The sequence below is a fragment of the Crocodylus siamensis genome, chromosome 7 (assembly GCF_052110815.1).
Source record: "Crocodylus siamensis isolate JL-2025a chromosome 7, ASM5211081v1, whole genome shotgun sequence".
In the NCBI taxonomy this organism is placed as follows: domain Eukaryota; kingdom Metazoa; phylum Chordata; order Crocodylia; family Crocodylidae; genus Crocodylus; species Crocodylus siamensis.
In genome coordinates, this window is record NC_143401.1 from 52,720,387 (window position 1) to 52,737,837 (window position 17,451).

At 41.2% G+C, this 17,451-nt stretch overlaps 1 protein-coding gene across 5 annotated transcripts in view; it reads left to right on the top strand.

Annotated features, from left to right (window-relative positions):
• MYPN (myopalladin) overlaps positions 1 to 17,451 on the top strand; it is a 145,879-nt gene that overhangs the window by 23,590 nt on the left and 104,838 nt on the right. For 2 of the 5 annotated variants that reach the window (XM_090056712.1, XM_090056708.1), the window contains exon 2: positions 8,060 to 8,255. The exons of the other annotated variants lie outside the window; for them this stretch is intronic. The gene's annotated coding sequence lies outside the window, so the exon portion shown is untranslated. The remainder of the gene's footprint in view (positions 1 to 8,059; positions 8,256 to 17,451) is intronic. 5 annotated transcript variants of the gene reach the window in all.

Sequence of the window (17,451 nt, forward strand, 5' to 3'; positions counted from 1 at the left end):
CCCTACCACCATTTTGAACTGCAGAGACAGTGATACATGAGACATGGATGGCTGCTGGAGCACAGTAATTGCCACACTCCAGCAGACACGATTAATTGAGTCTTCTCCAATGCACTGGAATTACAACACACTGGAGTGTGTTGGAGTAGCCTCCCCACTCGTGTATAGGTACCCAAATATTTTAAGCCCTTTTTCTATCTAAAGCTTTAGTCTTCTTAAGCTTTCTACAGTCTCTCTCTATTCTAATGTATTCCAGGATTAGGTTCACATCTTTTTCATCAGTTGTTGTGTCCTTCCTCTCTACACAACAGTAAGAATCTGAAGAAATTGGTTGGATTAAAATATTTCTGTTAATTAAGAACATAAGCCCTAGTTTTTGTTTACCCAGCCACCCTAGCAAGGTTCTGATAGCTTCTGCAATATAAGGCAAAAAAACCTTTTAGAGGGCTCCTAAACTATTTAATGGGATATTTTAAATAGTATAACAATTCTTGTACACTACAGATATATTTATTTTTCAATAAGCTTAGACTACTTCTGTGTTGTCATGGTAAGACAGCATTCAACTCCAGCATCAATAATGCTCAGAACAAGAATGTCAGAACCAATGTGAGGGTGTGATGACATGTTAGAATTAGCAGGTGCTAATTCTAAGGAGTGTTAGTCTGTGTTAAGGTTAACCAATGCTAGTCACACATTCAGGGTTAATACTCTCTCTAAAATTGTATTGTTTCCCATTCAGTTGCGAGGCTTAGCAGAAACTGGATTGGAGCATGCAGGGCTGGTGTGGTCTACAGGAGCAGGCAGGGAGAGGGAACCCACTCACCAGCACCTTTGCTGCTCTCAGGCTGATCAGGTCGGCAGGGCAATGATGTGGGCGTTGGGGGGATGATACGGGGCAGAGGAGGCAACTGGGGTGGCAGGGGAGGAATCTGGGGACAAAGGGGATGTTTGGGGAGGGCAAAGAAGACATCAGGTCCCCACCCACTCAACTCCCTACTTCTCTCTCTCGCTTCCCTGCTCCAATCCTGACCCCCTCAACCCTTTCCAATGCTCCCCTCCCCTGGCTCCTCCACCCACCCCTTTTTCACCCTGTTCCCTCCCTCCCCACTCAGCCCATCCCCACCCACCTGTTGCCTGACTGTTCCCACCTGTCAGTCCAGGGCCATAGAGTCCTGGATGATAGCTAGTCCACCTGGGAGCAGAGACTCCTGGAATATTGGAGGACTGCAAATTGGTGGTTTTATCTCAGGTGAATACCCAAAAGTTAATTTAACTCAAGTTAGATAGCACAACTGAAAGATAATCCCTGCCTGAACTGGCATAACTTTAAAATGGGCACTTAGCGCTTCTTAATGGCCCTTACTTCATGTTTTAAGTGCTCTTAATATGATCTAATTGTAATGTGTAATCTCACCCTAATACTAACTGAAATAAAAGCAAACTAATGACTGTGATTACATTTTAAAGAAGAAATCCATTATTGTAATCAATTATTTCAAATTTAATTACATACAACTGTTTCCTGTAAACAATTACATAAACAGGCCTGGCTATGCAACAAGTGTTTAAAACAATATTGGTAAACTATATTTTTTCCATGGGAGGATTATTATTTCATATGACTCTACTAAGCAAAAATACTGAGCAAATCTCTATTAGAGAATTACAAAAGGAATTTGCGATTGGAATTATCTAATAAAAGAATTTCAGTAAAATATTTCTCGGATTGGAAAATGGAAATATTTAGGAATTCAGTCTACTAAAATATGTTCATGTTATGATTTAGAAAGTATTTTTTTTCTAATAGATTATTTACTGATATTCAGTTTTATGAAGACTGATGCTATGACACCAGGTTAAGGACTTTCAAAATACTTTGTATTACAGTGATCAATAAGGCATTAGGAGGGTTGTATAGTGAGAAAAAGATCTGACTTTCTGATAATGGTATTCCTCAAAGCTTCATACTTTATAATGGTTATGTATATTTTAAAAAAGGAAATCCAATCCTAATATTTTTGTCTTGGAAATTGTAAACAGGCTTTGGAATCACTTTGCAATATTGTAATGTACATTATTGGTTTCAAAAGTTGGATTTTTTTATTGATTTGATACAGTAACCATTTAGTGAAACATTTTGGTCTGTGTTGGGCAATTCTGACTACAAGAGTCAGATTAAAACAGCAGGGTTGCCAACTGTCCATAAATTTACAGACAGTGCATAAAAATGGCTAGAAATGCTTGTCTGTAAAGTGCATAAAAACTCAGCTGCCTGTAACAAACTAAAAAACCATGAGCTTGGTCAAAGATCTATCATTGGACTGACACTGGATGCAAGTGTTGATAAACAAAGCAGTGCAGCACCACCTTGCGTCTGAGCAGAAATGCAACTCCAGGTTTCTGGGTGGGGCCTTGAGCCAAATTAGAAACTGGGTATTAAACTCCTAAATTTTGAGCCTGGCCCTTGTTACTGCCATCTAGGGCCTGGCTAAAGGGTTTCATGTACATCATGTAAAATGTATGTCAGTAAAAAAATTGCAGATTGTCAGTAAAAAAGAATTCTTGGGTTGACAATCCCATCTGCAAAACTTTGTATAAATTTGATAATTATAATATGAGAAGAAGTTTGTGTGGGTCTATAGGCATTTTAACCAGCAAATCAGATGTGATTTTTTAGACTGCAGTATTTGTGAGCTACACCAACTGATATTGTAATGCTCCCATCATACTAGCGTAATAACAGCGTCAGAAGACTACTCCTATCACCAATGTAAAACACACATCCAGTATCACTAGGGTGGCCATCATAGTGGACAGACCAGTTGTCCTCTGTCCTCTATTGATACAAAACCCAGATGCCTTTATGTTCTCTATTTTTCTCTTCAAGAGAAAAATAGAGGACAAGGGCACTGGGTTTTGTATCAATAGAGCACAGAGGATAGAGTAGCAGAAAACCGGAATGTCCTCTATGATGGCCACCCTAAATATCACAGATATCATGAAGTCCACTTTATACCTCATAGCATTCTTAAAATCACAGACACACACATGCCTTAGACTGATCTAACTATTCAATGTTTCAGCACCATCAACCAAATAGATTGAATCTGAAGTTTATATGCCATGCCAGTCTTTTAATTACATTCTGAAAAATAAAAAACAAAACAAAACAAAAAACCCTAAGGTTCCTGGCTTGGGTATCTTGCTCTTCTGCTTGGAGTCACAGTGGGTGCATCTACATGTGCAATTTGCATGTAGCAATAAACTCTGGCACAGTTTGCACCACAGTCAGCTGCTCTGGGCACAGCATCTTTACATGCATCCTGGACCTCAGCTGTTTGTGCCAGGGCAAAGCAGCCCCGGGCTGGCAGGGGGCTCAGAGGGTCAACCCCCGGCTCCAGGTGGCAGCAGCAGGCAATGGAGGAGCTGGCTGGGACACGAGCATGCTAGCTGGCTCATCCTCATGCCCCAGCCAGCCCTGGTCACAGTCTACATGGGCATTTGAGCACATACAATTACTCCACTGTAGGATAATACTTGTCCTAGACAGTACTATCTTATGGTGGAATTAATTAATTTACTGCACCCTAATATGGGCGAACATGTAGACTGTGATGCTTTACTGGAGAGCTAATTAATCAACTCCACAGTAAAATGTATGTGTAGATGCACCCACTGATCACTAAATTTGGGCTCAGGAAGAATTTTTTCTCCTAGACAAGGAAAAAAAGTTGGCATGGACAGTGGAGGTTTGCCTTTCTCTGTAGCATGATCATGGTTTTCTTTATAAGATCATTGGAGAACATACCAACTACCTCCCTCTCATTGCAATGAAAGAGCATTGTTAATCATCTCCCCTGATTTTATATCTGCAGCATCTTAGAGGGTGTTCCTGGAATTTCAGATTTTATCCTTTGTGGGTAAAGGTGTGAAGTAGCGATTGTTGAAGATTTCTTTGTGAGCATTACAAGCTGTACTTTATAACTCAGGAGGCCACTTCTAGGCCTATGTTCCTAAACAAAAAATTTTTCAAGGACTTTTGAACAGTAAATTACCCTGACTTTTCACATTATTATTGTATATGAATCTTGTAGGGTTAAAGCAAGGCTTTGTAATGCTAAAAGTGAGGCAATTTCTTTGTCCTTTCACCTCCATTTCATAAACACAGCACTTACGAGACGGCATGGAGGGAAAAGGGTTACTGTGTGAGGGTTACTGATAAGATATGAAACTAGCTGAATCCAGTCAACAGGGGAGTCTCATCGACAAGAGAACCTTGAAAGTCGGGCATGATTTGTTTTTGTTAGATAAAGAAACATCTTGAGACAAAATATAGGGGGCATGTAATTCCTGAGAGTTAAACTTCTGTGTTCACGCCCACAGTGCCACTTGATTGGACAGAATAGTGATTTAGTTAATAGATGATTGGGTATTTTTTACGAGCATGAGCTAATCACGAACTAACGCTTATGCACTTAGAAAGTATAAAAAGTATTGTAAGTAGTAGGGGGGTCCCTCTCCAGAGGCACCTCGGTCGAGCGAATAAAGATTCTGTATCTGACTTTGAATACTTGCTCTAAATGATCATTGCCCCAGCCTAGAGCGAACTGCACGTGGCTTTAAGAGCGTAATTTGTAACATTATAAATGCCTTGTCTGGTAACTGCATCCTATAAACACTTTCCCTAAAATATCTCACTGGGCTAAGTATTACATTTAATAAATGTCAGACAAATTACTACTGATTTGGTGAAAAAAAGGAGAGGTCAAAATGTTATGCTATAACAATTGGTTAAATCATTAATACCAGAAAAAAATTATCCCCCCTTACCCTCCAAAATATATATGTATTAGTAGTATAATGCTTGGTATGCTAAATACTTTGTGTAAGTGAATAAACCAGCAATGAAATTGCATTTTAATGGTGAATAGTTTAGCTCCGGGGTTCAAAATACAGGGCAGGGGGCTTTAAGCTACCACCATCACAGACTCCCCTCCCCCCCCAAGAATTCAAGTGTAGTTTCATAGTTTCATAGTTTCTAGGGTCGGAAGGGACCTGAGCAGATCATTTAATCCGACCCCCTGCCATGGCAGGAAAGAATACTGGGGTCAAACGACCCCAGCAAGATGTTCATCTAACCTCCTCTTAAACACCCCCAGGGTAGGAGCCTGCACCACTTCTCTTGGAAGCTGGTTCCAGACCCTAGCTGCCCTGACCGTGAAGTAGCGCCTCCTGATATCTAACCTAAACCTACCCTCTGCCAGCTTGTGACCATTATTCCTGGTCACTCCTGGTGGTGCTCAGGGGAACAGTGACTCCCCCAATGCCTGCTGATCCCCCTGACTAGTTTATAACAGGCTACAAGATCCCCCCTCAGCCTTCTCTTTTGGAGGCTGAACAGGTTCAGGTCCCGTAGCCTCTCCTCATAGGGCCTGCCCTGTTGTCCCCTGATCATACGAGTGGCCCTCCTCTGGACCCTCTCCATGCTGTTGACATCCCTCTTGAAGTGTGGTGCCCAGAACTGGATGCAGTACTCCAACTGCGGCCTGACCAGTGCCGCATAGAGGGGGAGGATCACCTCTTTGGACCTGCTCGAGATGCATCTGTGGATGCATGACAAGGTGTGGTTGGCCTTCCTAACTGCCTCCCCACACTGTCGGCCCACGTTCATCTTGGAGTCAATGATGACCCCCAGAACCCTTTCCGCCTCCGTGCTGACAAGAAGGGAGTTCCCCAACCTGTAGGTATGGTGCCGGTTGTTCCTCCCGAGGTGCATCATCTTGCACTTGTCTGTGTTGAAACCCATCCTATTCTCATCTGCCCACCCTTGTAACCTGTCTAGGTCTGATTGTAGCCTGTTGCATCCTTCCAGTGTGCCCACGTCCCCCCACATCTTAGTGTCATCAGCAAATTTGAACAGGGTGCTTTTTACCCCCTCATCCAAATCGCTGATGAAGATGTTGAACAATGCGGGCCTGAGGACCGAGCCCTGGGGGACCCCCCTGCCCACGTCCTTCCAGGTTGAGAAGGACCCATCCACTACCACCCTCTGGGTGCAGCCCTCCAGCCAGTTGGCGACCCATTTGACTGTGTGGCTGTCTACACCACAGCCCCCCAGTTTCTTAATGAGAATGGGGTGAGAGACAGTGTCGAAAGCCTTCCGGAAGTCCAGGAAGACTATATCCACTGCTACCCCTGCATCTAATGATCTGGTGATCTGATCATAAAAGGCCACCAGGTTGGTCTGACAGGACCTGCCACTGATGAACCCATGTTGGTTGCCCCTAAGCATGCAGTCCCCTGCTGGCCCCTCCTGGATGTGTGCCAGCATAATTTTCCCAACCAGCTTGCCTAGGATCGAGGTCAGACTAACCGGCCTATAGTTTCCTGGGTCCTCCTTCCTGCCTTTTTTGAAGATGGGGACCACGTTGGCCCTCTTCCAGTCCTCCGGTACCTCACCAGAGCACCACGAGTGCTCGTAAAGTTGTGCCAGGGGACTTGCAATGACCTCGGCCAGTTCCTTTAGAACTCTAGGGTGGAGATCATCCGGGCCGGCTGACTTGAATAGTCCAACCCCTCCAGAAGCTCCCTAACTAAATCCTCGCGAACCCGTGGCCCAGGTGTGCCTCCCCTGGGGCCCAAGGGGGGCCCAGCAGGGAGGTGGCTGTTCTGGTCCCTACTTAGAAAGACGGAGGCAAAGAAATCGTTAAACATGTTAGCTTTGCCGTCTGGTGTGACGACCAAGTTGCCCATGGCGTCCTGCAAGGGCCCCACATTACCCGGGACCTTCTTTTTACCCCCTACATATTTAAAAAAGGACTTCTAATTGTCCTTAATCTGGGAAGCTAGCCCCAGTTCCATCTCTGCCTTGGCCTTCCTAACTACCCCCCTACATCCCTGAGCAACTACAGAATAGTCCTCCCTGGTGATGACCCCTTCTTTCCATTGGGTGTAAGCCTCCTTTTTAGCAAGGAGACATTCCCGGATGCTTTTGGTGAGCCATGGAGGCTTGTGTGCCCTCCTGCTTCCTTTGATCCTCGTTGGGATTACCTTCCTTTGGGCTTGGAGGATTGTCTCCTTAAAGAGCGACCACTCTCCTTGGACACCTGGCTCCCCTCCCCTCTGGGACCTCAGTGCTTCTCCAACTATCCTCCTTAGCTCGTTGAAGTCTGCCTTCCTAAAATCTAGGGCCGCTGTAATTCGAACCCTGTTTAGCTCTCTCTTGTGTTAGTACCTAAAATGTATAGAAAGAAAATCTATCCCCTGCATTTTCAAGATAACATGTTGGAGTTTATTCACATACATGTGATTGATAATTTACTCTTATATGTCTTTATTGTAAATAATAATATTGATAGTTTTAGATGTCTTTTCTGTGCACTAGTTTGAATATTCTGAAATTATTCCACATGTATTTTGACATTTCCATTTATCTGAAGCTAAAAAGTTTATTTGGCCCTTTTAACTGGTTTTCACCAAACAATTTATTTCTCTAGTTTTAAGATAACACATTTTAGAAGTTCTGGTTTTGGAGGCTTTACAGTCATTGGGCATTGTTAGGAATTTCTACCTGATTGCAACATATATTTAATAAAATGAGCATACAAAAACATTTCTAAAAATGCTTGTATCACGAGTTTACTGAGTTTGCTGGATTATGTCTATGTAGTTGCCTAACGTTTAAATGGTCACATGTTAACAGAATTACTTGGGACTGTAATCTTTGGGTTATGATGAAAATCTAAAGATAACAAGAATAATAAATGAAAAAGTCTATTATGAAAATATAAAGGGATCTGGCAGGAGTAATACAATATGAATATGTCTGAGACTGTCCCATGAATGAATCAGCAAAGATTGCATAAGCATCTATAGGAGAAATTTTATGGATAGAGAGAATGACTAGCTGTTCCTAGGTGCTGTTACAGCATGGAATCCCTTTGCTTAATATTCTCCTGTCCAATGAGGTGGAATGTTTCACAGGCACATGGTTTATGCTGCTTAAAATAACTTGGGACCTGCAAACTGACAAATGCTATTGCTCCGGTGGTGACAGGTTGTCCAGCTTCTTACAGCCATCCTCACTATAACTAAGGTTAACTCCTTTCACCCGATGGACTTGTAGTTGCTTCTGTTCCTAAGGACCTGAAGAATTCCCGTGCCTCCATAAACTTTAATCTTATACTTCTGCATAATTGTCATCACAACTGAGTGCCAGGGTTGGACACCAACATCTGGAGAAACTGAAAAAGGTAATGTCTTGACTTTAGATCTATACTGTGTTTTGATAACACTGCACAGGTGCACAGAAGATGAATGAACATGTATAGCTGAATGCTAATTATTGCTGATAAGACATATACAGAGAGCAGATCACTTTTAAACCATCTGACTTAAATTACACTGACATGTGAATTAGAATGAAAGAGAAACAATGTCCCGCAGAATCATAAAGAGGCTGGATAGGATTGGTGGGGTTCCCAAGTTCCGTCGGAGCCTGTTCGCTTCCCATAGAAGAGTCAATAACAGATAATAATGACAGGAGTACTGCATTGGTAGGATTTTACTATCCTCCACCCTTTTACCATATATTAAAAAATTACAGTATAAAATCCAGCCTTTAGTCAATATTCCATTATTTGCATTTCCTTCTTAAAGAAAACCAAGACTAATTTAACATGACCCCTGGTTAAATGCTTTCTTTTCAATTTTTTTTGTCACGTAAACTGACACTTCTGGCTATATTTAGTGTTGGGAGATCTGCTCCCTGGATTAACGTACACAACAGCTGCAGAAACAGTCCTGCTAGAAGGGCACTGCTCTTCCCCTTGCTCTCTCTCCTACTTTCTCTATGCCTCACTCAGAAAGTTATTTGACTGTCAGTGACAAATGTTTGGCCCAGTATATTGCTACATTAAGCAGTAATTAGAAGTACATCTTAATTTATTTTAAATAATACATAAACATCTTTAAAGAGAGTGGAGTGGCTTTTGAGTTCATCTCAGTCCCAAGAGAATCATGCGAATCATGTTAAGAGAACTAGATCTTTTATCAGCAGATTTCTGTTCCTGTCAGTAGGTTGAAATATACTAAGAAGCTCTTGGGTCTGTAAACTAAAACAAAATCAGCAAATGTTAAAGGATCTAATTTCATAAACTTCAACTCTGTTTTATTCCTTCCCTCCCCCCAAAAGGTTCACAGAGCCAAGATAGATTTTCTTTCCTCTTTCTTCACAGTGCTATCAAAATTAAATAAAAGGAAATGTATTTGTATTGATAACCAAAAGTAATTATTTATGTGGGTATTAAAAAGTCTTCTTCAACAATAAGTTCAGGAGCAAGTATTTTTATCGGGTCGGCTGTCACCATTAAACCAGCAACAGAATACAGTTCAGTACCATCTACAGTCTTAGGTTTTGTTCCTGTGCATTCTTTCAGTGTTTTACAGTAGTTTGCTCTGGAACTGAAGGAATGTTTGTTGCCAACAGCTGACACTTAGAATTAGCAGGCTACGTACATTTTTATAAGTAATATTATATTAAGATCATGTGTTTTAAAAATTACTTAGAGCCAGAAAGCCATAATGCTGTTATTAAATCAAAGACCACCAACCATAGCCTAATTAGCAAATCAACACCATACCAATATGAATCAGTTTATTATGCTAATAAATGTTTCATATGTTATGATAATAAGCGTTCTAGCTACAGGCTCATTTTGTCTAATTTCAAACCCATTCAAATGTTGTGGTTTGAAGGTGTGATTTGAAGTTGGGTGTCTGTGATTTAGTTTTCCTTAGGAGAGACTAAAAAAATAAGGTGAAAAAGGCGGAATACAGCAGACAGAGAGAAAAACAAATATAGTGAGATTCTGAAAAAAGGAGAGAAAAAAATTATCAGAAGACAATCTGAAGGAAAAAAATCTCTCCTCTCCGTAATACAGTGCTCAGATTTCTTTTTTTCTAGAAAATATTGTTTTCTACTCTTACCTTAATAAAAGCATAAATTTAAATTACAAAATTAAAAAATTTCAGATAACAAATAAGGTTTTTTACCCAAAAGAATAAGACAGCACGTTTTCAAGGTTCATATACCACTCAGCTTGCCCATCCTTCCCATAAGACAGTGGACAAAGCTTAGCCTTCAGATATGCCTATGAACTTTAGTGAAGTCAATCATCTTATGTGTACACCAGTGTAACAGCTCAGAATGTGACTTAAGTAATGTAATTAGGATAAAGTACTGTGTTTGGGGTCTTAATCTGCCATTTTAACAGTGAACAGATGCACTATATTCCATTTTTTTTAACACTAAAGTCCAAGGTTTATCTCCAGGCAAGATGTGAGACTATAGCTGTCTTCAGTCCCAGACATAGTGCCACTGTGTAGTGATCAATCTTGCCACTGGCAGAAATAATCTAAAGCAGGGCTGTAAAACTCATTGGGCCCCACAGGCTGAAATGAGGAGCTTCTCACAGGCTGGATCTGAACCTCAGAATTTTTCAAGGGCCAGACAACCTGGGAACAGCAGTGAAGGCATTAATCCCTAAGGCTGCAGGAGCTACTGTTCTGATGTGATTATCGAACCCAGGGAGTTGCTGCTGCTGCTTCTGATCCTCTCTTTTCCCCATCATCAGTTTTAGTCATCAGGGATAATTAAAAACCCTGATTTTAGTGGCAGGTTGGGTGTTTGTTGAGAGGGAAGAGAAGCATTAACTCCCTGAGTTCTGGAGCTACACTGAAACAGCAGGGATTAATGCTGCCACTGCAGGGACTTTGGCAGCCTCAGCAATGAGCCCCATAAGACAAATCTAGCCTATGGATGTGGTTTGTCTAGCCCAGTGGTCTCCAAAGTGGGGTGCGCGCACCCCAGGGGGTGCACAAGGCAATCCATTGGGGTGCGAGAAGAAAATATTAGAACTTCTATTTATATTTACTTTTTATCTAAAAAAATAAGAAAGAAATTAAGCTTTACTAATATTTAATATATGGATTGACGCTAGTGCCCTCACTCAGTCCATATGTCAGACAGTCACATGTCACATACAGTACGCGAGTAGTACATGTATATAATTTATAAATAAATAAATATACATATACTGGGGGTACGTGATCAAAAATGTTTGGAGACTGCTGGTCTAGCCCATGAGAAGTGCTGCAGGCAATATGTTACATACCCCTCATCTAAAGGACCAGAGTACATAGGATTGAACCTAAATCAGGCCAAAAAAATCGATAAAACGTATGGACCACAATCCCTGTTTAATCACGGAGAACCAGAGTGGAGTCTCTTCATGTCTGAGTAGGAGCCAAAATAAGAATGTGAAGTTTTGTGCCTCGTAGTGCTTTTCCAGTTACAGATTTTTGTAAGTACACATGGCACCAAATTTCACTCCAGTTTTCATCCAAGTCTTTGAAGTTCATACAAACTACAGGATGAACAATTTGTTCCCCCCTGCTTTACCTGTGGCAGGCTAGGGTGTTATGCCTTGTGGTTGTGTCAGTATTAACTGTGTACTTTTGCTAATATGTTAGACAACGGATTTATATAGGATGGTTTGGATTGGGATGATCCTGCCTCTGGCAGAGGGACTGGGCTAGATACCTCTGATGGTCCTTTCCAGACCTTTATTTTTCTATGATTGTATGAATTTATATAAACTCATTCTTATGTGAGTAATAGTTGAAATACATAGGATTATACATGCCATTTAGGACTACTAGAGTGCATCTACATGTTGCCCTACAGTGACGTAGTGGCACACTACGTTGTTGTACAGTGTGCTATGGAGACATAGCAATCACATGGGTATACATGTGATTGCCAGCTACTCTGCTGTAGCAGCATATTCCCCAAGTATAGTGTGCCACTACAGTGACATAGTGGCAAAATCTAACCGTGCACTTCACACACAGTGCAGTAACCACCCATACATGCTTTAGTACTTTCAAAAGACCATGTCACTGTATGTCAATGTGCAGATGTGCCCCTAGAGTGAATAAAAGCCTCCAGTATTGTGCTGCACTTAGAGCCTGTTCCCAAATCCTTTAAAGTCAGTAGTTCAGACCTCACATCCCAGTAATGCAGGAAAACACCTGCTTGGGGAGGAACACCCCTAGCAGACCCTTAAGTCAGCAGCCCTAAGCACTTTGTTAGCAGCCTTGTGATATTCTTGTTAATTTGGGTTCAGTTTCAGTTTAACTAGTATTGCTCAAAAATGCTGTTTGCTTTAACATTCAAGGAAAGGCCCCAAGGTGGTAAAGATAAGTCAAAACAACAGGACAAGAAATTGTTCTATTTTTTTTAAAAGTAACACAAGTTTCAACTTCTAAATAAGGAACAAAATTTGCTATAAATGTTAATGATAAAAGTATTTTATCATGAGCACACTGTGATACCACAAGTGTTGTTCCTAGTATATAACAAGATGGAAGACACATTAAAAAAGAACAACATAGAATAAGGGGAAAAATTATATACAATATTGCTTCATGGAGATTTAAAAGTTCTATGTTACTGCTTAGAGTCCCTGTTGTAGCCTGAGGTAAAGGATCAGATGAATATGTATTCAGCTGAAAGACTTAAATGTGAATAGATGTTCAGAGCAGTGCCCTATACCATAACAAAGTAATGTGTTAATGAGGATTTCAGTTTTGTTTGTGAGAGGGTAAAGTCAACATTTTTTTCTGGGTTGTGCTTAGCTGAAAGTCCTTCTCTTATTAACTAAAGAAACAGAGCACAACCTGGATAAATATAGATGATTATGTTGATTGTGGGGGGGAAAGGGGTCAGGACAAAAGCACTGGATGGAAAGAAGCAAAATCACAGAATCAGAGAAAAATGGGCTGGATGGGACCTCAAAAGGTCATCTAGTCCAACTACCTACTCAAGGCAGAATTGTCATCTGTTTATACCATCCCAGACAAATGTTTATCTAATCTGCACTTAAAAACCTCCATTTGTAGATATTCTACACCTCTAGGTAATCTATGCCCACACTTAACCACTCTCATAAACAGTTCTTCCTAATATCTAATCTAAATCGCCCATGGTGCAGTTTACTGTTATCTCTAGTCCTGTCCCAGTGGACACAGACGCATCCTCTTTGTAATAATCCTTTTTGCATTTGAAGACCATTATCAAATCCCCCAGCCTTCTTTTTTTAAGATTAATTCATCTGAACTCATCTAACATTTCTTCATCAGTTTTCTTATTACCACACCTATAACACTACAAAAAGCTATAGAAATATTAATATCCCCAGCTTTAAATTATTTGTCAATTTTGGATCCTATTTATAGTCCTGTTCCATAACATAGTAAAACATTAAAAATAGAGTCTGAAATTAAAATTAGCGTATATGGTAATTGTACATTCATCTAGCAGTGAAATTCCTGGAGGGGATACATTTAGAAAGACTTTTCTAACAATTAAAGATCTAATTGCAATAGTGCCAAACCTGGTCATTCAAAAATCCTAAGATAGCACCCCAAGAACCATTAGACTGGCATAAACATAATGAGATGTTACAAAAATAATAAATGTTGAATTCTTTGTATTTGTCTTTTGTATTGTTAAGCTTTTAGAGGCCATGTTTTTCACTCTTTATAACCAGGTAAAAGCTGAGAATCTCTTATAAGATGACTCTAGGGCAGGGGTGGGCAATATATGGCCCACGGGCCAGATTTGAGCCACCAACAGATTTGATCTGGTGTGCAGATAGACAGCCACCAACTACTGGATCTGGCCCAAAGGCAGCCAGAGGCTCCAGCTGCCAGGTGGTGCCAGGCAGGCGGGTAGGACTGCTTGCACCCAGCAACATCAGGCATCAGCTGTAGACCTGGATGGGGCTTCTGCTGTAGCAAGTGACCAGAGGCATCAGTTGTGAACACTGCATGCAGGTTCAAGAGCCAAGATACAGAACTTGCTGGTAACAACTCAATGATCTTCCAAGGTCCCTTTCGGCCCTAATGTCAATGAAATCTATGAACCACAGCTGACCCGCTGCCCTCCCATCATGGTGGAAGCTCCCACCTGGACCCCCAACTTGGAACCCCCCCAGTGGTGTCAGCTGTGGACCCAGGCAGGAGCTCCTGCTACAGCAGGTCAGTAGCAGTATCTCTCTCCATTTTTCTCTTCTCTGTCTCTGTCCCACTTCTTCCCTCCCCTCCTCCAGATCCCAGCCAAAGCTGTAGTTTGCCAGGAGCCCCAGTGCTCAGCTGTGAGCCCAGATGGAATTCCCCATCTGAGTCAACAGCTGAGCATCAGGACTTCTGACAAACAACAGCTTTGGCCAGGTTCTGGAGACAGGGAAGCGAAGTGAGACAGAGAGACCAAGACTGAGACCGAGACTAAGACAACTGAAGAAAAGAGAAGAGGCGAGGCAAGAGAAAGAGTGTAAGAGAGTGTGACAAAGATGGATGTGGGTCTCAACAGGTTCCCAAAACTTATTATGTACACCCCTCCCGCCAAAATAATTGCACACCCCTGCTCTAGGTGATGGAGCTTAAAAAAACAAAATATCAAAAGATTCTCAATAAAATTGTTAAAATCAACCCTGCAATTGTAGATAGACACAGAATTCAGCATGCACAAACACAGAAGCATGTTTCATTCCAAACCTTCACTTAGATTTGCTACAGTTGACCCCAGCATCCTGGGAAATGTGTGGGTTTCCATGTGGGTGCAATGTTCTGTATAGCAAATCTAGTTACAGAATGGGGTCCTAGATATCTTTTTAGTAAAATTAACAGTACAGTATATAAATATATAGGGTCTAATTCTGCTCTCCTTCTGCTGTGTAAATCCACAGCGACTCCACTGAAGTCAGTAGAATTGTTTCAGATGCACATTACTGCATAACTGATAGTGCAATTTGTACTCCAGTCACTAATTTCAATTACTGGCTTTCAATGTCTCTCTCTTTTTTTTTTTTGTATGTAGAAAAGTTACACTTAGAGGGTGCATCTACATGAGATGCTTTACTGCATAGCAAACTAATTTGCTGCACAGTAAAGCACCACCTCCACACATGCGCAGTAATTAGGGTGCAGTAGTCTAATTTATTGCATTGCTGGATAGTCCCATCAAATACAAGTGGTATCCAGCAGCACAGTAAATTAGTGTGCTTAAATGCACGTGTAGATGGTGACGTCAGGATTAGTTTACTCCAACTCAGTTTATATTTAGTTGCATTCATTGGATGTGTAATGTGCCCAGAATGACCTAACTAAGGTTAAGTTAATCTAAGTGCCAATCTGTACATACATTTGGAAGGGTTATATCAAGTAAAAAAAGCCAGCCTGATCTAACTTTAGTTCACATAAAAGGTGAACTATGTAGATCTGGTTAATTCATGCCTGATCTAACCCGAACTTGTGTACCAGCACAGCCCTAGATGGATATCCCCTGCTGTGGACCTACCAACCCTACAATGGACCTACTAGACCCCTCTGCAAACTTGCCAGACATGCCCCAAAACCTGCTAGCCCCCCTACAGCCCAACTTACTTAGAGCACGTTCCCAGTGCATCCCCCAGCACTGGTGAACATGTGCATACACAGGACCTGATAGATATTCATGAGGCTTAAAGTGAGCCATGTGACTGCAGATAGGATACCAGGAATGTGCATAAATGTTCACAGTATAGCCCTAGGGCTGGAAAGCCCAGCTGCTCACCCCAGCCCTGGGGCTGTGCTGTTCTTACCACCTCCACCCTGATCAGGCTATCTTTAGCCCTCCACAGCCCAACTCCCAGATGAACAACCCACCACCACAGACCCACATGTCCTCCAACCAGACTTCCTGATCTCACCAACCCCCACACAGGCCCACCAACTCCCCTAGTCCTGCCAAACCATGACCAAACTTAAAAACCTCCTCACTGCAGACCTGCTTGCCCCACTGATCCTGCAAACCCCACTCACCCATGAACTCATTAGCTCCCTTGATCCTACCAACCTCCCCCCACTACATAGACCTGCTAGCCCTGCTGATACCACCAACTCCCCCACCCCGTGGATCTGCTAGTCTCGCTCCCTATCTTGACTTACTTTGATCAGGCTCCTGGCACTGGCAAACATCTGCACAACCAGCATCCAATCTACAATCATGCCACTTAAAGTTTCAAGATTGCAGATTGGATCCCAGGAACATCTATACATAGCCTTTGTTGCTTACAAGTGCTACATGCTCAGCTGCTGGGAGGGCTAAATACTTTTGCATTTTTATCTTTTGTTTTTAGTATTTTCATAATAGAGCTTTAAAAATTCAAAGTCTCTGTCTCTCACTCTTTTTCCCCACCCATAATACAAAACAATTTGCAACAGTTCAAAACAAAAATGTTGGTAAGATCACACACAAAATTAGAAGGAAAAGGCAAATGTGATTTGTTGTCCAAAAGGTTTTGTACCTGTATATTTACATTTGACTCAGAAATAGTAGAAAGTAAGATGTAGTGATGCTAAAAATACTTTTACTTATTTACTAAGTTGTTACAAGTAGAAAATAGCTATACGTATTTTTTAGATTCCCAATCAGATGGCAATTATAAGTATTTTAATATGTGTTAGAAATTAAGCAAAGGGTGGGCCATATAAAAACACATTTATTCATAGAAAAGTTTCTTGAAAATACAACTGAAGAAACAGATTGTGTACTAAATATTGACATACCCTTAACCTTTTTCCAGCTAGAGGCATTTTTCTCTATCAGGAATTCCTGTGATCTCCAAGCACTGAAAATCTCTCATTTTCCTCAGTTATGGCCAACCTTTGGAAATTAGAGTTCTGTTACCTGATTGCCTACCTTTGCTATAGAGAACCTAATTCAGTGTTACTAATATGCATCTAAAACTCAATGAAAATCCATTCTCTTGTAAGTAATTTGCCAGAGTGCAAGTTAAAAATGGCTTATAATAAGAGTGGTGACCCAGCTCCAGGCAACCTTTCATGCATCTGGAGTCTCAATTCTCTGTCTACCCAGACACTGCAACATGTCAACGGGTAGTAACTGGAAGCAGAAACAATGGCAAATGTTCAGTGACAATTTCCACAAGCATGAGTGAGATCATGATCTTTAGATATAGAAAAATTGCACATTACCTCCATGCCTGTTTTTCATAACCCCAAGAATGTATAAACACCTATTTAATTGCTCAGTATTAAAGTTTTATGAAAATCCAGTATCTTTAGAAAAATGGAGCAGGGATGATTTATTTTCAATTAAATTAACTGAAGATGTATATAGTCTCTAAAAATTCATAATTAAGATTTTTGATTTTTTATTCTGACATGGTAGCTACACAGGGCTCTGATCCAAAGCTGCCATGAATCATTGATTTCAATGCAGTAACAACAGTTTGTAGACAAGGTTCTCTGGGTAAATGCAACCCACAAATGCCACAGCTGAAGGAAAGAGAGACAGAAACTAGCAATTCCCTAGAAATTCTA